Source organism: Lontra canadensis, unplaced genomic scaffold, assembly GCF_010015895.1.
Source record: "Lontra canadensis isolate GAN:19392208 unplaced genomic scaffold, GSC_riverotter_1.0 scaffold3, whole genome shotgun sequence".
Lineage (NCBI taxonomy): Eukaryota > Metazoa > Chordata > Mammalia > Carnivora > Mustelidae > Lontra > Lontra canadensis.
In genome coordinates this window covers 42,166,894-42,185,627 of record NW_022630997.1, presented here as the reverse complement: position 1 = coordinate 42,185,627, position 18,734 = coordinate 42,166,894, and the positions used below count along the sequence as shown (strand labels likewise).

Below are 18,734 nucleotides of genomic sequence, written 5' to 3'. Positions count from 1 at the left end.
TTTTATCTAAATTTAAAATTCAATTTTTAAGTTAAAATTTAAAATTAAAAAAAAATTTCAATCTTAAAAAAGCACATAGAAATTAAGTTAAAGTCTATATACTAAATGGGGAGATCCCCCATCCCTCTTCTCCCTCTCAGCACCAAACCACTTGTAGTCAGACTCCAAACTCCCCCAGCAAGAAACTGGAGGACTTCCATCTGGGAAAACTGACAGGCCCAAAAGAATACCTATAAATACATACAGCTGATGGTACTCAAATGGGGACGGGGGTGGGGGGGGTTTGAGCTTAAAGGAGACAGACAATCCAGAGAATATAAGAAAACTTAAAAATCTAAAATATATTTCTCAGAAAGGTAAGATTTTGCATCTCTAAACCAAGAGATAATACAAAGTTCAATGGAAGATCTGAAAGACAAATTTAAGGACATCTCCCAAAATGTAAAATATAAAGACAGAGAAACAGAAAAGATAATGGATTAAAAAACGGAGAATCAATTCAGGCTTTCCAGAAAAAGAGAAGAGGAAAGTATCAAAGAAAAAGTACAAAAAATATCCCAGATTTTGAGATCATGAGTTTTCAATTTTAAAGGAATCACAAAGCCCCTAACATAATGAATTTAAAAATCCACACTATGGCACAAATAATTCTAAACTGTAGAACACTAGGAATAAAGAGGAAATTCTATAAGTATCTAGAGAAAAGGAAAAAAGGGTATCATACAAAGGAATGAAATCAGAATGGCATCAGGTTGCACAACAATATAAATGTACTTAATGCCACAGAAGCATACACTTAAAAATGGTTCCAATGGTAAGCTTTATGTTATGTATATTTAACCAAAAAAAGTGTTTAAAAACAAGAATGATGGAGCGTACCTGAGTGGCTCAGTCGGTTAAGTATCCAACTCTTGATTTCAGCTCTGGTCTTGATCTCAGAATCATGAGTTCCAGCTCCACATACTGGGCATGGAGCCTACTTTAAAAAAAAAAATAATAATGGAGCACCTCAATGGTCTGATCCCAATTCCTTCATAAGAAGTAGTGCATATAGGGGCACCTGGGTGGTTCAGTCAGTTAAGTGTCTGCCTTCAGCTCAGGTCATGATCCTAGGGTCCTGGGATCAAGTCCCATATCTGGGCTCCCTGCTCAGTGGGGTGTCTGCTTCTTCCTCTCCCTCTGTGTGCTCATTCTCTCTAATAAATGAATAAAAAAATCTTAAAAAAAAAAGAAATGTGCATATAAAAACAATACATTTTCTATAGACTTCTGAAGTAAACATATTGCAAATGCCCAGTCTGTATTCCTATAAATTATATATTTTTATTTATTTTTAAAAACTACCATTTGTTTTTGTAAAAATAAAATAAAAAGAATATTAGACTTTTCATGGGCAACACAGGAAGAAAATAGCAATACCTTTAAATAATGAGAAAATGATTTCCAAAAGAAAATTCTATTAAATGGAGTATTATTTTATATCAAGGGTAGAATAAAAACATTTTCAAATATGTAAGATTTCAAAAAATTTAATTCTCATAAATGTTAACTCTCAGAGAGGTTCTGGAGAGCCAAGAAAGAAAATGACAAGTAATTCGGGAAACAGAATTCCCAGGATGATAGTAAAAGGAAATCCCAGGGTGAGATCTATAGAACCAACCAACCCATGCTAGAGCAGAATATAGAATATACAGAATATACAAAGTAGATCTCTAAGGGTTAAAAAAAATTATAAATTATCTATTAGACTTGAATGAATGGGGCAGAGCTTTATGGTCCTGGCTGAGAATCTGGGAATAATTTAGTAAGCTGAACTTTGAAAGCTGAACAAATAAAAAAAGCAAGGTAATTAATTATGCCTAAGGAAAATTAAAAGTTGTATGAGAAAATAATTATAATCATTATACATTATATAGCTCAGGTTCAATATTTGTGTAAAATAAAAAAATAATGATTTAGCCCCCCAAAATTACATAATCATATTGAGAATATAAGGGAAAAGACATATATGCATTTAAAAGAACCAAACGCTCATCTTCTATGGCACTGTATATAGGTTTAATATTTTTTAAAAGCAAGTGTTACGACTATGCTATTAGAAATATTTAAGATCCAGGCACCTGGGTAGCTCGGTCGGTTAAGCATCTGCCTTCAGTTCAAGTCACAATCTCAGGGTCCTGGGATCCAGTCCTGTATCAGACTCCCTGCTCAGACTGCTTCTCCATTTCCCTCTCCCTCTGCCTGCCACCTGTGTGCAATCTCTACCTCTCAAATAAATAAATAAAATCTTTAAAAAAAAAAAAGAAACAAATATTTAAGATACATGACTATGGTTTCTTCCAGAGGTGGAATAACTGCTATTTTTCCTTCTAAGCATATAATACTATTTGAATTTTTGAAACTATGGAGATGTGTTATCTTGATAAAAATAAGACAGAGTTCCTTGTAGGAAAAAGGAGGAAAGTCGGGTTTTGGCTTTATCTCAATTTTTTATATTTCTAAAAGAACAACTAAGAGCAGTTAATTCTGGATGGTGGGATTATGGGTGTTTTATTATAATTGCAGTTTTAAAAGTTATCAACACTACCTTCCACAAGTCCCCAAAGTTTCCTATATAAATGGCTTTCAGACCATTTACAATTCTGCCTGCCTTCCTTGGAGTGCTCTCAACTTTTGTCAGTGTCCATTTAAACAAACATGGAAAATGTGTTTCCAACCTAGTACAAAAATACACTGGAACCGATACTTTTGTGACCTGGATAAACTTCTAATAATATAGTCGCAAGTGTTTTTAGGAGCACAATACATAGCCAGTTCATGCTACATTTGTAATTAACCAAAATTCCCAGATAATTTTTCACACTAACTACTCTACCCAGCTCCTCCTGGGGGAGAAGGAATTCAGAATCTCAGAACTTGAGATTCTGAATTTAAACATAGAGATTATCTCTATTAAATTTAATTTCAGTTTGGGCCTACAATTTCATTCTATGGCTATAATTTTTAAGGCTTTATTCATCATCTGCCATATTAACTACTCCTACAGCTTTGTAATACTTACATAATTAACATGTTTTTTTTTTTTAATTTTAACTCTACCCAAGGTCCAAAAATAATCCACCAGAGATTTTCCTGGTGAAGCCAACAATCTAAGTGGGCCCAATTATTCAATCTTCTACACATTCACTTAATTTATCAGCCAAGCCATATTTTACTACATATCAGTCATAAATGCATCATGAAAAACTGTGTAAGTGTGGTATTATGACTATAACTAGAACAATTTCCTGACCTACTATCTCATACTTCTAAATAGAAGTAACAGAATTCAAGAACAGAAATAGAAGTAATTTTCGATAAATCACCTCATACAAATTCCTTTCATTTAGTATCCCATATCATCTATTTAATCATTTATAATTTTTCCAGGATTTAACATCCACTTTACAATTTTCCAAGTACTTTCTTCTTTTTGGATATCAGAACATTTGTCTCTCTTCGGTTTTTATGATTTCTCAAAGATTAACAACAGTGGCTCTGAGATCATCAGTTAATTCAGTACTGTGAAATTTAATTGAGCCGTAAGATTTAAATTCATTTTAAAACATTCACTCTTTTCTTTTTTTTTAAAGATTTTATTTAGTTATTTGTTAGAGAGAAAGAGAGCACAAGCAGGCAGAGTGGCAGGCAAAGGCAGAGGGAGAAGCAGGCTCCCGCCAAGTAAGGAGCCCGACATGGGACTCGATTCCAGCACCCTGGGATCATGACCTGAGCCCAAGGTAGCCACTTAATGGACTGAGCCACCCCAGGCATCCCTAAAGCATTCACTCTTAACATCCTGGGCTACAGTTTCTGGTTTACAACTTTTTAAAAGATTTTATTTATTTGAGAGAGCGAGCGAGCACAAGTGTTGGGGGGAGGGGCAGAGGGAGAGGGAGAAGCAGGCTCTCAGCTGAGCAGGGAGCCCAATGCAGGGCTCCACCCCAGGACTCTGGGATCATGATCTGACCCAAAAGCAGACACTTAACTGCCTGAGCCACCCAGGCACCCCTCTGGTTTAAAATTTGCTTTCTATTTTCTAGTTTGAAAATATCTGTCACCCTGGGGCACCTGGGTGGCTCAGTTAAGTGTCTGGCTTTGGCTCAGGTTGTGATCCCAGGGTCCTGGGATCCAGCCCCACTTTAGGCCCCCTGCTTGGAGGGAAGCCTGCTTCTCTCTCTCTCTCTCTCTCACTCCCCCTGCTTATGTTCCTGCTTTCACTCTCTGTCAAATAAATAAATCAAATCTTTAAAAAAAAAAAAAAAAAAAAACTATAATCCTTGTTGCTAATAATATACCTAGAACTTATTTTTTAAAGAACTTTACAATTTCTCAAAATCCTATAAATAGGCTAGATAGAAACTAATATACCATTATCCCATTTTATGCATAAGGAAGCTGAAGCACAGAGAAATTAAAATTATTTGCCCAAGGTCACAGAGCTACAGTGAACCAAAATCTTCTATCCCAGTCCAGAGCTCTTTTCATTAAGGCTATGTGGATTTATAATACAAAACTACTTAAGATTGCACATAAAATTTCTTGCTTAAGTGGTGCCTGGGTGGCTCAGTTTGTTAAGCAGCTGCCTTTGGCTCAGGTCATGATCCCAGGATGCTGGGACAGACCCCAGGTCAAGCTTCCTACGCAGCTGGGAGCCTGTTTCACCCTCTCTCTGCCCCTCCCCCTGGTTGTATGTGCTCTCTCTCCCTCTCTCTCTCAAATAAATAAAATGTTTTTATAAAAATCTCTTGCTTAGAAACTGATGTTTTCGGGGATAGGGAGGGTGTTTGTTTTTAGAGATTTTTATTTATTTGACAGAGAGAGACACAGTGAGAGAGGGAACACAAGCAGGCGGAGTGGGAGAGGGAGAAGCAGGCTCCCCACTGAGCAGGGAGCCCGATGTGGGGCTGGATGGGCTGGATCCCAGGACCCTAGGATCATGACCTGAGCTGAAGGCAGATGCTTAACGACTGAGCCATGCAGGCGCCCCAAAAACTGATGTTGTGATTAGAGGCTGAGAGGGGTTAAAGAAAGGATGTAGAAAGGAATGGGTGTGGCTATAAAAGGGCAACATAATGGATACTGTGGTGATGAAAATATTTTGTACTTTCACTGTATCAATGTCAATATCCTGGTTGTGATATTGTACAATAGTTTTGCCAGGTGTTACCATTCAGGAAACCACATAAAGAGCATATCAGATCTCTTAGGGCGCCTGGGTGGCTCAGTGGGTTAAGCCTCTGCCTTCAGCTTAGGTCATGATCTCAGGGTCCAGGGATTGAGCCCCACATTGGGCTCTCTGCTAAGCAGGGAGCCTGCTTCCCCCTCTCTCTCTGCCTGCTTCTCTGCCTGCTTGTGATCTCTCTCTCTGTCAAATAAATAAATAAAATCTTTTTTAAAAAGGGTTTATCAGATCTCTCCTCACTCTACATGAATCTAGAATTATCTCAAAGTAAAAAGTCTAATAAAAATAATAATATTTCTTTTTTTAAACCAATTTCATTTTTTAAAGACTTTATTTATTCACTTATTTAGAGAGTGCACGTGTATATGATGGGGCAGGGGGGTGGGGCGGATAGGAGAAGCGGGGGAGAGAGAGAATCTCAAGCAGACTCCCTGCTGAGCAGGGAGCCCTACACCAGGCTCAATCCGAAGACCCCGAGACCATAACCCAAGCTAAAACCAAGAGTCAGATGTACCACCAATTGAGCCACCCAAACACCCCTAAACCAATTTCATTTTAAAGAGCCTTAAATAGCATAGGTAAATTAAAACAAAATAAAATAGAATAATGCATACAGCTCTGAAAGCCAGCACAGCAGACTTCAAAAGGAGGATAAGTCTCATCCACCAAAGCTCAAAAATGTCATAAAGAAAAAAATTTCCATCTCTGGAAATTAAAAAGGAGACCCAGAACTCTTATTTCCTAAAGCAGTAAAATCAAACAAGACAGTATGAAAAATAAACTAAGTCACCTCAAAAAGAATCATTAAAGTTAGAACCACCAAAGCTTTCCACGACCCACCACTTTACTGCAATCCTCAACTTAGACAAAGACTGAGTGTCAATGTGTGTCACCTTCAACCTGATATTCACAGCCACATGTTTCAAAAGAGTCCCAAAATTGCTTCTATTTTTTTGCTACTCACGAACTGCCTGAAGCTTCAACCATTTCCTGCTTCTCCCAGCTGCAGGACTTGCAATTAGGAAAACATTCACTGAGCGTCTAGAGCAGGTCTGGTTAGAAGGATGAGCTCATCCCTTCAGATACGTACCTGATCCTCAGGAAGCTGCTCCTCCTCCAGCGAACAGGTCTTTGTATGTTTAAAGTGACACCCACAAAAAATATAAATAAATAAATAAAGGGACACCCACAACCTGTGCAACCACTTGGCCAGAACTAGAACAAGTCCTTTCCTATACATGCCTGGTACCATGGAATCATTTCCTGCTATAGCCACTTCACACAACCACAAAGTTCAGATAGCAGTTATGGCCTCACTAGAGGAGGATTACATTTTAGCTCCAGTGGAGGTCAGGGTCAGGCCCTTCACTGCTACTCAGTGAATATTGAGCTGTTTGTTTCAACAGGTCCCTACCCTGCATCGAACCTCACCAGAATTAACCCCTTTTTCCAGAATTTACAACTTACTTTCCTGTACCAGGATTTGTAATGCTTGTACATCTCTTACTGTTTGTTCTGTCCACAAGTCTCAATTAACCAAGGCAGCTAAATGTACTATATGCAGTTAGAAATAAATACTGAAACCTCAAGTTTGCTACTCAGTTTCACTGCTTCTAAGAAAACATCTACTCTATCACAGCTATCTATTTATTGGTAAAAGATCCTAACAATCCTAACCCAAAAGATAAGTAGACATCATTTCAAAGTAATATATAGGTACTAAATATCTTCAATCAGAAGTACCTGGGTACCAAGTAGTCATTCAACAAGTATTTCTGTACACCTTTATGTACAGCCATCTCTGAGAGGAAGATGAACCAGGTTTCAACTTAAAAAAATCTAAGAAGTCTATCTTCCTGCCTTAGCCTTCCACAGGACCTCAGCAGTACTTTTACTTCTGCCACAATAAGCTTCTAATACACTAACAGGCTACAGAGTATAAACTAGTCAGAGAAGTATTAAATTCATGAGTGGTTACCTTTGAGAGATGACAGGGGACTTGCAATCAAGAAGGGGAAACTTTCGTTCTATAAAGCCCAGGTGAGGGGCGCCTGGGTGGCTAAGTGGGTTAAGCCTTTGCCTTTGGCTCAGGTCATGATCTCAGAGTCCTGGGATCAAGCCCCACATTGGGTTCTCTGCTCAGTAGGGAGCCTGCTTCCCCCCCCCCTCTCTGCCTGCCTCTCTGCCTACTTGTGATCTCATGATCTCTGTCTGTCAAATAAATAAATAAAATCTTTAAAAAAAAAAAAAGCCCAGGTGAAAGGATGAAAAAATAATAAGCTACAGACTAGAAGAAAATATTTGCAAACCACATATTCAGCAAAGAACTAGTACCTAGGTTATATATAGATTTCTCAAAAGTCAACAGTAAAATATCAAGCAAGCCAATTAGAAAATGGGCACAAGATATAAAGAGATTTTTCAACAAAGAGAATATACAAGTGGCAAATAAGCAACTGAAAAGATGTTCAACATTATTAGCCATCAGGGAAATGAAAATCAGAACCACAATGCAGTATCACAGCACATGTATCAGAATGGCTAAAATAAAAAGTAGTGACACCACCAAATGCTGGTGAAGGTGCAAAGAAACTGGTTCACTGATACACTGCTGATGGGAATGTAAAATTTACTTTAGGGGTACCTGGGTGGCTCAGTCAGTTAAGCAACTGCCTTCAGCTTGGGTCATGGTCCCAGGGCCCTAGGATGGAGTTCTGCTTCTCCTTCTCCCATTCCCCCTGCTTGTGTTCCCTCTCTTGCTATCTCTCTCTCTCTGACAAGTAAATATACAAAAGCTTTAAAAATAAATAAAAATAAAAAATTTGTAAAAAGTACTTAAATACTGAAACATGGATTTCAGAAAAGTTCATTCATTGCACACCAACAACTGAGCTAATAGCTTTTTTCTCGAAAGCCACTTGTCTATAAAGAATATTTATATAGCCAAACAGAAAGAAATATGAAAAACTCTGAAAAAGCAACAGAAGATTAAAAACTTTTTTTTAAAGATAAAAAAGTTTTTGTATATACTACAATCGTATAAATGTTTATGTGCACGTCTGATATAAATGAGAATGAGAGAGAGAGTTCACAAATTTACTATATGGCACTGTCCCCAAAACAAAAAATTTGGATAGCCATTTCTATAGATGTACTCCCTGGGAGAAAAAGACTGAAAAGTGAACCTCAACGTGAATTCTACTTTCCCATTAATTTTCAATAAACATAAAAACTGTGTCCGTATTTTTCATATTAATAAACCAACTTAAAAACTTAGTGAAGATAAGGGTGCCTGGGTGGCTCAGTGGGTTAAGCCGCTGCCTTCGGGTCAGGTCATGATCTCAGGGTCCTGGGATCGAGTCCCGCATCGGGCTCTCTGCTCAGCAGGGAGCCTGCTTTCCTCTCTCTCTCTGCCTGCCTGTCTACTTGTGATCTCTCTCTGTCAAATAAATAAATAAAATCTTAAAAAAAAAAAAAAAAACTTAGTGAAGATAAGATCAGGCTGGTGACTGGCTCAACATTAACCTGGACATTAAAATCCATTTTAAGTATTTCTTCTGCAGGCGCCTGGGTGGCCTGCTTCCCCCCCTCTCTCTCTGCCTGCCTCTCTGCCTACTTGTGATCTGTCTGTCAAATAAATAAATAAAATATTTTAAAAATAAAAATAAAAAATAAAAATAAATATTTCTTCTGGGAAGCATATGGTTTTCATAGCAGCTAAATATCCCTTTTAGCACTTCCTATTATTTTCCCAACCCCATACTCATACCATTTCAACTCAAATACTCAGCAATTTCTTTTATATCTGGAAAATCCCTCAACACTCACAGCTCCTAGAATGTTATCCTTGTCAGCCTCTGCCTTCCTTTACCTTCTAGTTGATACCTTTCCTTTGTAAGGACATCCAAACCTAAACAGAAAAAGCCCAAAAGTGGGCTTTCCTATTGTTTTAATTCATAGTTTTATTCACCAGACTTGGTTTAAAGAATTCTAACCCAATATCCCAGTCTAGTGTTTTACCTACCGATAGTCACAAACTAAAAAAAACCCAAAAACCAAAAAACAACAACGAAAAAAACCACTGTAAACTATATGATAAAGGATTAATAGTTTTCTGATAAAGAGCTTAAAAACATGTCAAAATAAGAAAAAAAATGTGTAGGGGCGCCTGGGTGGCTCAGTGGGCTAAGCCTCTGCCTTCCGCTCAGGTCATGGTTTCGGGGTCCTAGGATTGAGCCCCGTATCGGGCTCTCTACTCAGGAGCGGGGAGCCTGCTTCCCTCTCTCTCTCTCTGCATGCCTCTCTGCCTACCTGTGATCTCTCTCTCTGACAAATAAATAAATAAAATCTTTTTAAAAAATTAAAAAATATATTTTAAAAAAAAGAAAGAAGTGTGTATGCCAAAATGAAAACTGCCATAGACACCAGCTGTAATATATGACTATCTTGAAAATCCAAAGGAATCAAATGAAAAATCATTTTATTTAATAAAAGCATTTAGTAAGGAAATTCAAGATCAACATAGAAGAATCAACAGCTTTACTATATTATGTCAGCAATAACTAATTTTTTAAAATGTCATAAGGTAAGAGATCCCAATTGCCACAACAACTTTAAATAACTGTAAGAGACCTAAAAATTAGACATGTTCAAGATTAACATGAAGAGAACTATAAACTTTTCTGAAGGATTTTTTTAAGTTGAATAAAGAGAATATCCTGTTTCTAAAAAAAAAATTTATATTTATTTCTTGAGAGAGAGACAGACAGACAGACAGCATGAGAGGGGAGAGGGTCAGAGGGAGAAGCAGACTCCCCACTGAGCACAGAGCTTGATGCCAGACTCGATCTTAGGACTCCAGGATCATTACCCAAGCCAAAGGCAGTCGCTTAACCAACTGAGCCACCCAGGCACCCAAGAATATCCTGTTTCTAAATAGGAAGTCTCAACATTGTAAAGATATAAATTCTCCCATAAAGTAAATAATCTTTCTATTTCAACTGAAATCCCAATTACAGTTCCAACAGAATTTTTGTTTGTAATGAAACCGGAGAGGCTAATTCTGAAAGAAAAAGTCTCTTACATATATTCTAAGACTGAGAGGGCAACTGACCTTCAAACATACAGTAAATCAGCAAAAATTAAAACTGGGTGGTACTGGTATACCCAGCTGGCTCAGTCACTGCAGCATGCAACTCTTGATCTCAGGGTTGTCGGTTCAAGCCCCACATTCATTGGGTGTAGAGATTACTTTTGAAAAATCTTTTAAAGGGGTACCTGGGTGGCTCAGTGGGTTAAAGCCTCTGCCTTTGGCTCAGGTCATGATCCCAGGGTCCTGGGATCAAGCCCCGCACTGGGCTCTCTGCTCAGCAGGGAGCCTGCTTCCTCCTCTCTCTGCTTGCTTCTCTGCCTACTTGTGATCTCTGTCTGTCAAATAAATAAATAAAATCTCAAAAAAAAAAAAAACTTTTGAAAAAGATGGGACTATACGAATATAAAAATTTTATTATATCAATAGACACCGTACACATAATGCAATACACTGGAGAAAATATGTGCTATATATATATATATATATATATATAAATAAAATACAGATTTGCATCCACATACATATAAAGAGTTCTTATTAATCAATAGGTAAAAGAAAAAGCTTCAAAAAGGCAAGGAAGAGAATAAGAAATTTCACAGAAGGAAATATAATAGCCAATAAAGAAATTTAAAGATGATCTAACTCCCAAGTAGTCTGAAAACAGCAAATTAAAGCAAAAATTTTTTGACTGCCATATTGGTAAAAATGTACGAGATTGATAATACCAGGGCGCCTGGATGGCTCAGTGGCTTAAACCTCTGCCTTCAGCTCAGATCACAGTCTCAGGATCCTGGGATCGACTCCCACATCAGACTCTCTGCTCAGCAAGGAGCCTGCTTCCCCCCCTCTCTCTGCCTGCCTCTCTGCCTAGTTGTGATCTCTCTCTCTGTCAAATAAATAAATTAAATTAAATTAAATAAACTTTAAAAAAAAATCAATAATACCAAGTGTTGGCAAGTAGGTAAGGATATAGGTGCTTTCATAAACTGTTGGTGCAATGCATATTAGTACACAGACTATTTGAAGGGCAGAGTGGCAATACCTTTGAAAATATACATACATTTCAAGCAACAATCCTAGCCACTACTCCAGAGGTATTTCTAGAACATTTACACAAGACACGAGAATAAGAGATGTTCATTTTAGGGGCGCCTAGGTGGCTTAGTGGGTTAAAGCCTCTGCCTTTGGCTCAGGTCATGATGTCAGGGTTCTGGGATGGAGCCCCACATCAGGCTCTCTCTGCTCAGTAGGGAGCCTGCTTCCCCCCTCCCCCTCTGCCTGCCTCTCTGCCTACTTGTGATCTCTCTCTGTGTGTGAAATAAATTTAAAAATCTTAAAAAAAAAAAAAAAAGAGATGTTCATTTTAGTTGGTAAATGCAAAATGGATTATTTAAGTGGATAACTTAAGTCTTCACCAATAAAAGAATGGTTAAATAAACTGCAGGAATTCAAAATGAAATATAATCAGCAGTTTAAAAGTGTGTATTAACAGGATGAGATCTTACAGGCACATAGCTAAATTAAAAAAAAAAGCTGCAGAAAAAATATTATCCTTCATAAAAAGCTATAAATAGTTACATAAATTATAAATGGCACAGAAAAATCACTGGAAGAAAACCCACCAACAGAATATTCTAGAAAGGGATCCTTTGCTCCTTAGCCTCTACATAAATTTCTTTATTTTTTTTTCCTCTTAAAGTATACAATTTAAATATTTATAAAAATTGGGGCATCTGGGGCACCTGGGTGGCTCAGTGGATTAAAGCCTCTGCCTTCAGCTCAGGTCATGATCCCAGGGTCATGGGATCAAGCCCCACATCGGGCTCTCAGCTCAGCAGGGAGTCTTCTTCCCCGCCCTCCCCCACCGCCCCGCCTGCCTCTCTGCCTACTTGCTCTGTCTGCCAAATAAACAAATAAAATCCTTAAAAAAAAAAATTGGGGCATCTGCTGGCTCAGCTGGTAAGAGCATACAACTCTTGATCTCAGAGTTATAGGTTTGAGCCTCATGTTGGATGTAGAGATTACTTAAAAATTAAAAAATATTTTTAAAAAATTAAGTGTTTGGGGCACCTGACTGGCTCAGTCAATAGAACACACATTTTTGATCCTCGGGTTGTAAGTTCAAGTCCAACCTTGGGTGTAGAGTTACTTAAAAATAAAATCTTTAAGGGGCGCCTGGGTGGCTAAGTGGGTTAAGCCTCTGCCTTCGGCTCAGGTCATGATCCCAGCGTCCTGGGATCAAGCCCCTGATCGAGCCCCGCATCGAGCCCCGCATCGAGCCCCGCATCGAGCCCCGCATCGAGCCCCGCATCGAGCCCCGCATCGGGCTCCCTGCTCGGCGGGGAGCCTGCTTCCTCCTCTCTCTCTCTGCCTGCCTCTCTGCCTACTGTGATCTCTCTCTGTCAAATAAATAAAAATCTTAAAATAAAATAAAATAAATCTTTTTAAAAAAAAGTGAAACAAGATGGGATCGGGAGGGAGACAAATTATAAAAGACTCTTAATCTCACAAAACAAACTGAGGGTTGCTGGGGGAAGGGGGTAAGGAGAGGGTGGTTGGGTTATGTTCGTTGGGGAGGGTATGTGCTATGGTGAGTGCTGTGAATTATGTAAGCCTGATGATTCACAGACCTGTACCTCTGGGGCAAATAACACATTATATGTTAATAAAAATAATTTTTTTAAAAAAGAGATTTAAAAAAATATAAACAGTGAAGTCTAGAGAGAAAAACAAATATGGAAATATGTTCAACTTCACAGGCAATCAAAGAAATCAAAATTTAAACTGAGATATCATGAGGTGCCTGGGTGGCTCAGTGGGTTAAAACCTCTGCCTTCGGCTCAGATCACCATCTCAAGGTCCTGGGATGGAGCCCCATATCTGGCTCTCTGCTCAGCAGGAAGCCTGCTTCCCACGCCCCCACCACCCCCCGCCCCGCCTGCCTCTCTGCCTGCTTGTGATCTCTGTGAAATAAATAAATAAAATCTTTTAAAAAATAAAATAAAATGAGATATCACTTTTCACCCATCAAATAAACTTTTTAATTTATTCAATCTCTATTTATTATTGCTGATGTAAATGCTGGGAAAATAATACTTTTTCCCACTCCCATCCCTGGAGGAGTATAAATGAATAGAATCTTACCAGAGAGTATGTGCATCAAAGTAAAAGAAAAGGTCTTCTTTTGTGGAGGTTGAGAGTTACAGAATACTTTTAGACCACTATCCACTTTACACATCTCAACTACTCTTTCAGTTTTCAACCTTTCTGGGATAGAAGTTCCATGCTCTGCCCTCAAGGGTCTTCCTCTCATCTCACTCTCTTACTCTAAACCTTTCTTAGAAAAATGTCTCAATGCCTCAAAAATAAGTCACATGAAAAACATGGGCACTCAGCCCACTTAGTTAAAAGATGTTAGAAAACACAGAATTTTCTTCACACCCACATGCTATTCCAGCCTATAGATGTAGATCCATTGCAGAAAGTCAACTCAGTGGAAAAACCCTCATCTGACTCACCTTCAAATCTCTATGTGTGTATTAAGAATATTATGTATTACAGGGGCACCCAGGTGGCTCAGTCAGTTGAACATCTTGGTTTTGGCTCAGGTCATGATCTCAGGGTCCTGAGATCGAGCCCCAGGTTGTGCTCCATGTTCAGCAGGGAGTCAGCTTGGGGATTCTCTCCCTCTGCCCCTCCCTCGCTCACTCATGCATCCATTCACATGCACTCTCTCTCTAAAACAAATAAACAAATAAATAAATAAATCTTTAAGAAAAAAGAATAGTATGTATTACAACATAGTTGTTTCCCTCCACTTTTTTTAAGGCACATCAACATTTGTTAAAATGGGCCAATAATGCAGCTAGACACAAAAAAGTGAAACAGAGGAGCACCTGGATGGCTCAGCCAGTTAAGCATCTGCCTTAGACTCAAGTCATGATCCCAGGGTCCTGGGATTGAGCCCTACATCAGGCTCCCTGCTCAGTAGGAAGCCTGCTTCTCCCTCTCCCACTCCCCCTGCTTGTGTACCCTCTCTCACTGTCTGTCTGTCAAATAAATAAAATCTTTAAAGCAAAAAGAAGGTGAAACAGAAATATAACAAACCAAATGTAAGACGCTTCTGAATAAACAACCTGAACACATTTATTTTAAGTAGGAAGTATAAGTACAGTATAAGGGAAACAAATAATCAGTTTGTACTCTGTCAGTAGCCTCCTGACAATAGTGGTTTCCTGAAAGTAGCTGAGAGCATCTATACCTCTATGTATAGCAATTATTAAATATAATTTGGCAATGTGATACAGTTGAAGAAATACTTAATTGGAAGTCAGGACACCTGGGACATTGCAGCTGTGTGACTTTAGCAAGTCACTGAAAAGTTCCTCTAGGCTTCAGTTTCCTTAATATAAAAGGAAATGGATTGGACTCCTCCACCTCTAATCATTAAGTCTAGATCTAAGTATTAACAGTGATGGCATCTATCATTCTCATTTAGATTTCTAAAGAAACCATATATTAAGATATAAAATTTGAATTCCAACCAGAAAATCACATTTTGGACTTTAGAATATAGAGTTTAAAAAGTCTGAAGGCGGGCGCCTGGGTGGCTCAGTGGGTTGAGCCACTGCCTTCAGCTCGGGTCATGATCTCAGGGTCCTGGGATCGAGTCCCGTGTTGGGCTCTCTGCTCAGTGGGGGGGGCCTGCTTCCCTCTCTCTCTTTCTGCCTGCCTCTGTCTACTTGTGATCTCTGTTTGTCAAATAAATAAATAAAATCTTTAAAAAAAAAAAGTCTGAATGCTAATATATAAATACATGTGATATGTATGTACATTTTTCTCAATACAAAAAAAAGCAATATAAGAAAGTGTTTGACAAGGGGCGCCTGGGTAGCTCAGTGGGTTAAGCCTTCGGCTGCCTTCGGCTCAGGTCATGATCTCAGGGTCCTGGGATCCAGCCCCGCATTGGGCTCTCTGCTTGGCAGGGAGTCCACTTCCCCTCACTCTCTGCCTGCCTCTCTGCCTACTTGTGATCTCTCTCTCTCTGTCAAACAAATAAATAAAATCTTAAAAAAAAAAAAAAGAAAGAAAGAAAAGAAGGAGTTTGACTAAATCTCTTAAATTCTGTTACAATAAAATTTCCCTACACTGAATGTGAAGATAGATAACCGTTTCCATTATTAAAATGATCACTTTCTAGAAGACTGCAACCGTTAACAATTGCTTGTTACAACTATTTTCCCAAACATAGTTCCCTATACAATTATATATAACACGAATATGGCAATTTACTCAGTTCTCTGTATAATACAAATCTCATATTTAGTGTCATGTTAATATTTAAATTTGTTCCCATATATAGTGTAAATATGTGAGGGAGAAATATCTATGAACAAAGATAAAGAAATTGAATTCTGGTCTTCGGGCCAATTCCACCTTCAATCTCTGGCCCCCCCAATCCCAAAGTACCCTCCCTGCAAAAGAAAGGAATCTTGCTTAGGTTTCTCCAAGCACACATATTTCCAACTCCAAACCCTAAATCTGCCATTTACTAGCTCTGTGATCTTTAGCAACTTCCTTAATTTTTTAAGCTTCCATTTTCTTGTCTTTAAAATTGTAGTACAAGCTGAAGAGTAATGTTATAAAGATAAAATGAGATAATATGCCTGGCACACTAATAATTACTCAACAAATGTTAGTTATTACACTTATTGTTGACTTAAGAACATACAGTGATATTTAAGAGTACAAAAGACTTATCAACTGACCTGTAAATTTTCTCAAGCTTTCATTATAACTTTTATCTCTTCTGAGAAACCTATGTTCTACTTATGCAGCACAGTTTAGAATTTGCTTAATGTTTTGTAATTTTCTAAATTATTTCTTCCTTTTTAGTCTTGTCAACTAGGTAAACTCTTGAGGGCAAGAACCTTGTTTCACGAGATTGCTTTCACATATTGTGCTTATTACATTGTAATTATTTGTTCTCTGTCACTCTCCCTTCCTAGGTTCCAAGCATTGCCAAGACAGAGAGCAAAGCTTATCCTGAGGCTTCATAATCACACAAAATAGGTCTCAATAAATGTTCGCTGAATGGGTAAATGAGTGAATGAATTTCCTCCCCCCCACCCCAATGCCTAACACCATACTCTATACATAATAGGAACTCAGTAAAGCTCCTTAATGGATTCATGCAGCAATCTTTTGGACCCAACTACATAAAGCTGCATCTTGCCTCAGAAAAGCACTTCTACTTTAAAGTTTAGCTCTGAATATTACAAATTAAAAGTTTTAGTCTAACACATATCAAATAAATAGGTCGAATGACCACATCAAGGCTAGTGCCAGAAGGATTTAAAAGCCATTATTCTAATTAATGAATTTGTGAACCTCAACATGGAAAATCCAGTTACATAATCAAGAGAGGTTATACCCTGCAAATTTATACCTACAAAAGATAGTGAGAAAAATTATCAGAAAGTTTGTATATGGAGACTGAAATGGGTAGGTTATTTTTATGCCTGAATTGAAGCCATTGTTTGCACTAGAAATAAAGAGTTCAGAAGCAAAGTGGTCCAAACCCATCTCCACAAAACAATTCTGAGACTCAGAAACTAAATACTTTGCCCTCTCCTTGATTTTAACTCCTGGGAGATTCCTTTTATTCTCAAATTAGCAGATACTCAAAACTTGTTCTGTCTCCTAAAAAACAAACAAAAACCTTCACCCATTTCTTAAAAGGCAAATAACCTGAACATGCACACTTTGGGGACACTCAGTTTTATATTCAACTTAACTAAATCTATCCCTAGTGTTCAGCTTGCTGCTGCTGTTGCTGCAATAGAAACACTTTTCTTAGTTTTTAAATTACATTCGTGGAAGGCTTAAGTGTCGTACTGCACATTCTTCTACTGTATCAGCTAAGCTAGTTTTACACTGCATATATAATCTCATAAGTACACCGTAAAGGAATTCTATACTTGAATGAATCTGGGAAGAAACGTGATCTCAGCACACACACCCCTTTTTCCAACTCAATACGCTCCAGAGGACGCACATCTTAGTTTTTTTTTTTTTTCCCTCAAGAATTTCTCTCCCGCCCCCACCCCACACTTTACAGCAGCAATCATTCATTATCCCACTCACAGTCTCTCCGCAGAAAGAACCTCACCAACTAATACTAGTTCACCAGGACCCTACTTCCACATCTCACAGTCTGTGGGGAATTTCTTTGGAAGGGGCGGGTGGTAGTGGAGGTCCCGGACGCCACCATTCCCGCCACTCCATTTAGGACCCAGGTCCTGGCGCGCAGTCCTAGACCAGCGTTCCGCGGACCTTCAGGGGCTGCGAAGGGTCCGATACCGGCCCCCATCTCCCCAGTGCAAAGCAAACCGGGCCCAACCTCCGTGCTCCCATTCAACATACCCTCCTCTTCGCGATACCCCATTTCTTCCCACTTATTCCTCGATGTAGTCCGGTGCCTTTATCCAGTTCTGAGTCCGCGTAACCCTCTTGCTGCCAATACACACACCCTCCGCGCTCCGGCCCCTGCCCCTTGAACCCTACTACACCCGGGTCCCTCCCACTGGACCTCCCGGCAGCTCTAGCCCTCCGTTGAGTGCCCCAGTACAGACCGGCGTCAGGTCCCTGTACACACGGGACCTAGGTTATCCTTCACACGTCACACTTGGGCCCATTCCTCCCAACCTACCCCACAACCAGGGCTACCCCCTGCACCCCGTTACCTCCGACCCCGCCCCCCTGAGGGTGTCGCACTCACAGCTCCTGCCGCCGCATCCTTAACCGCCGCGGCTGCTATAGCTACAGGGAGCCAAGGCAACCAGCTCTCGCGACACTTCCCTCAGCTAACGGCGAGAACAGCCGAGAAGAGCTTCTCGCAAGAAAGTAAACGAGTCAAGCTGGAGAAGGTAAGTATATCTCGCGATAGTAGTTGGTTAAGATGGCGGCCGCCAGGCGTTTTAGGGGTGGCCTGGAAAGCTCTGGTGGTTGGTGAGGGCAAGGAAAGATCTGGAGGGAGAGAGTCGGAAAACTACTGCAGGGGAGCACGGGCTGAGCTGGGGGAAGTTAGTATGGCGAACCCTACACTGTAATAACTTCAGGGATGTGGCATCCTCCAAGTGTCTCGAAGTTAGAACAGTGTCGCCTTTAGTTGAAGTTTCGTTTTCCAGGCATTTTCCTTATGCTTACGGAGTGGTTAGAGATGGAGTGCGCAGGCCAGAAATTGACCTTACCATCTCCTCATAACCTTCTTACAAGTAGTTTTCATTCCTTCTTCTCACACTGGTTTGCAAATGGTATTTGGTTTCACAGAAATATTGTTTGATAGGGGTCCCCCCCACTCCTCTATCAGTTCGCCAGACCAAAATATGAAATAAACGGTTTAAAAAAAATCGAACA

General features: G+C 39.3%; 1 protein-coding gene across 1 annotated transcript in view; it reads right to left on the bottom strand.

Moving 5' to 3' along the window:
- Positions 1–18,214, bottom strand: part of USP54 (ubiquitin specific peptidase 54) — a 116,289-nt gene extending 98,075 nt beyond the window's left edge. Inside the window, exon 1 of the mRNA XM_032840316.1 lies at positions 18,097–18,214. The gene's annotated coding sequence lies outside the window, so the exon portion shown is untranslated. The remainder of the gene's footprint in view (positions 1–18,096) is intronic.
- Between the last annotated feature and the right edge of the window lie 520 nt (positions 18,215–18,734).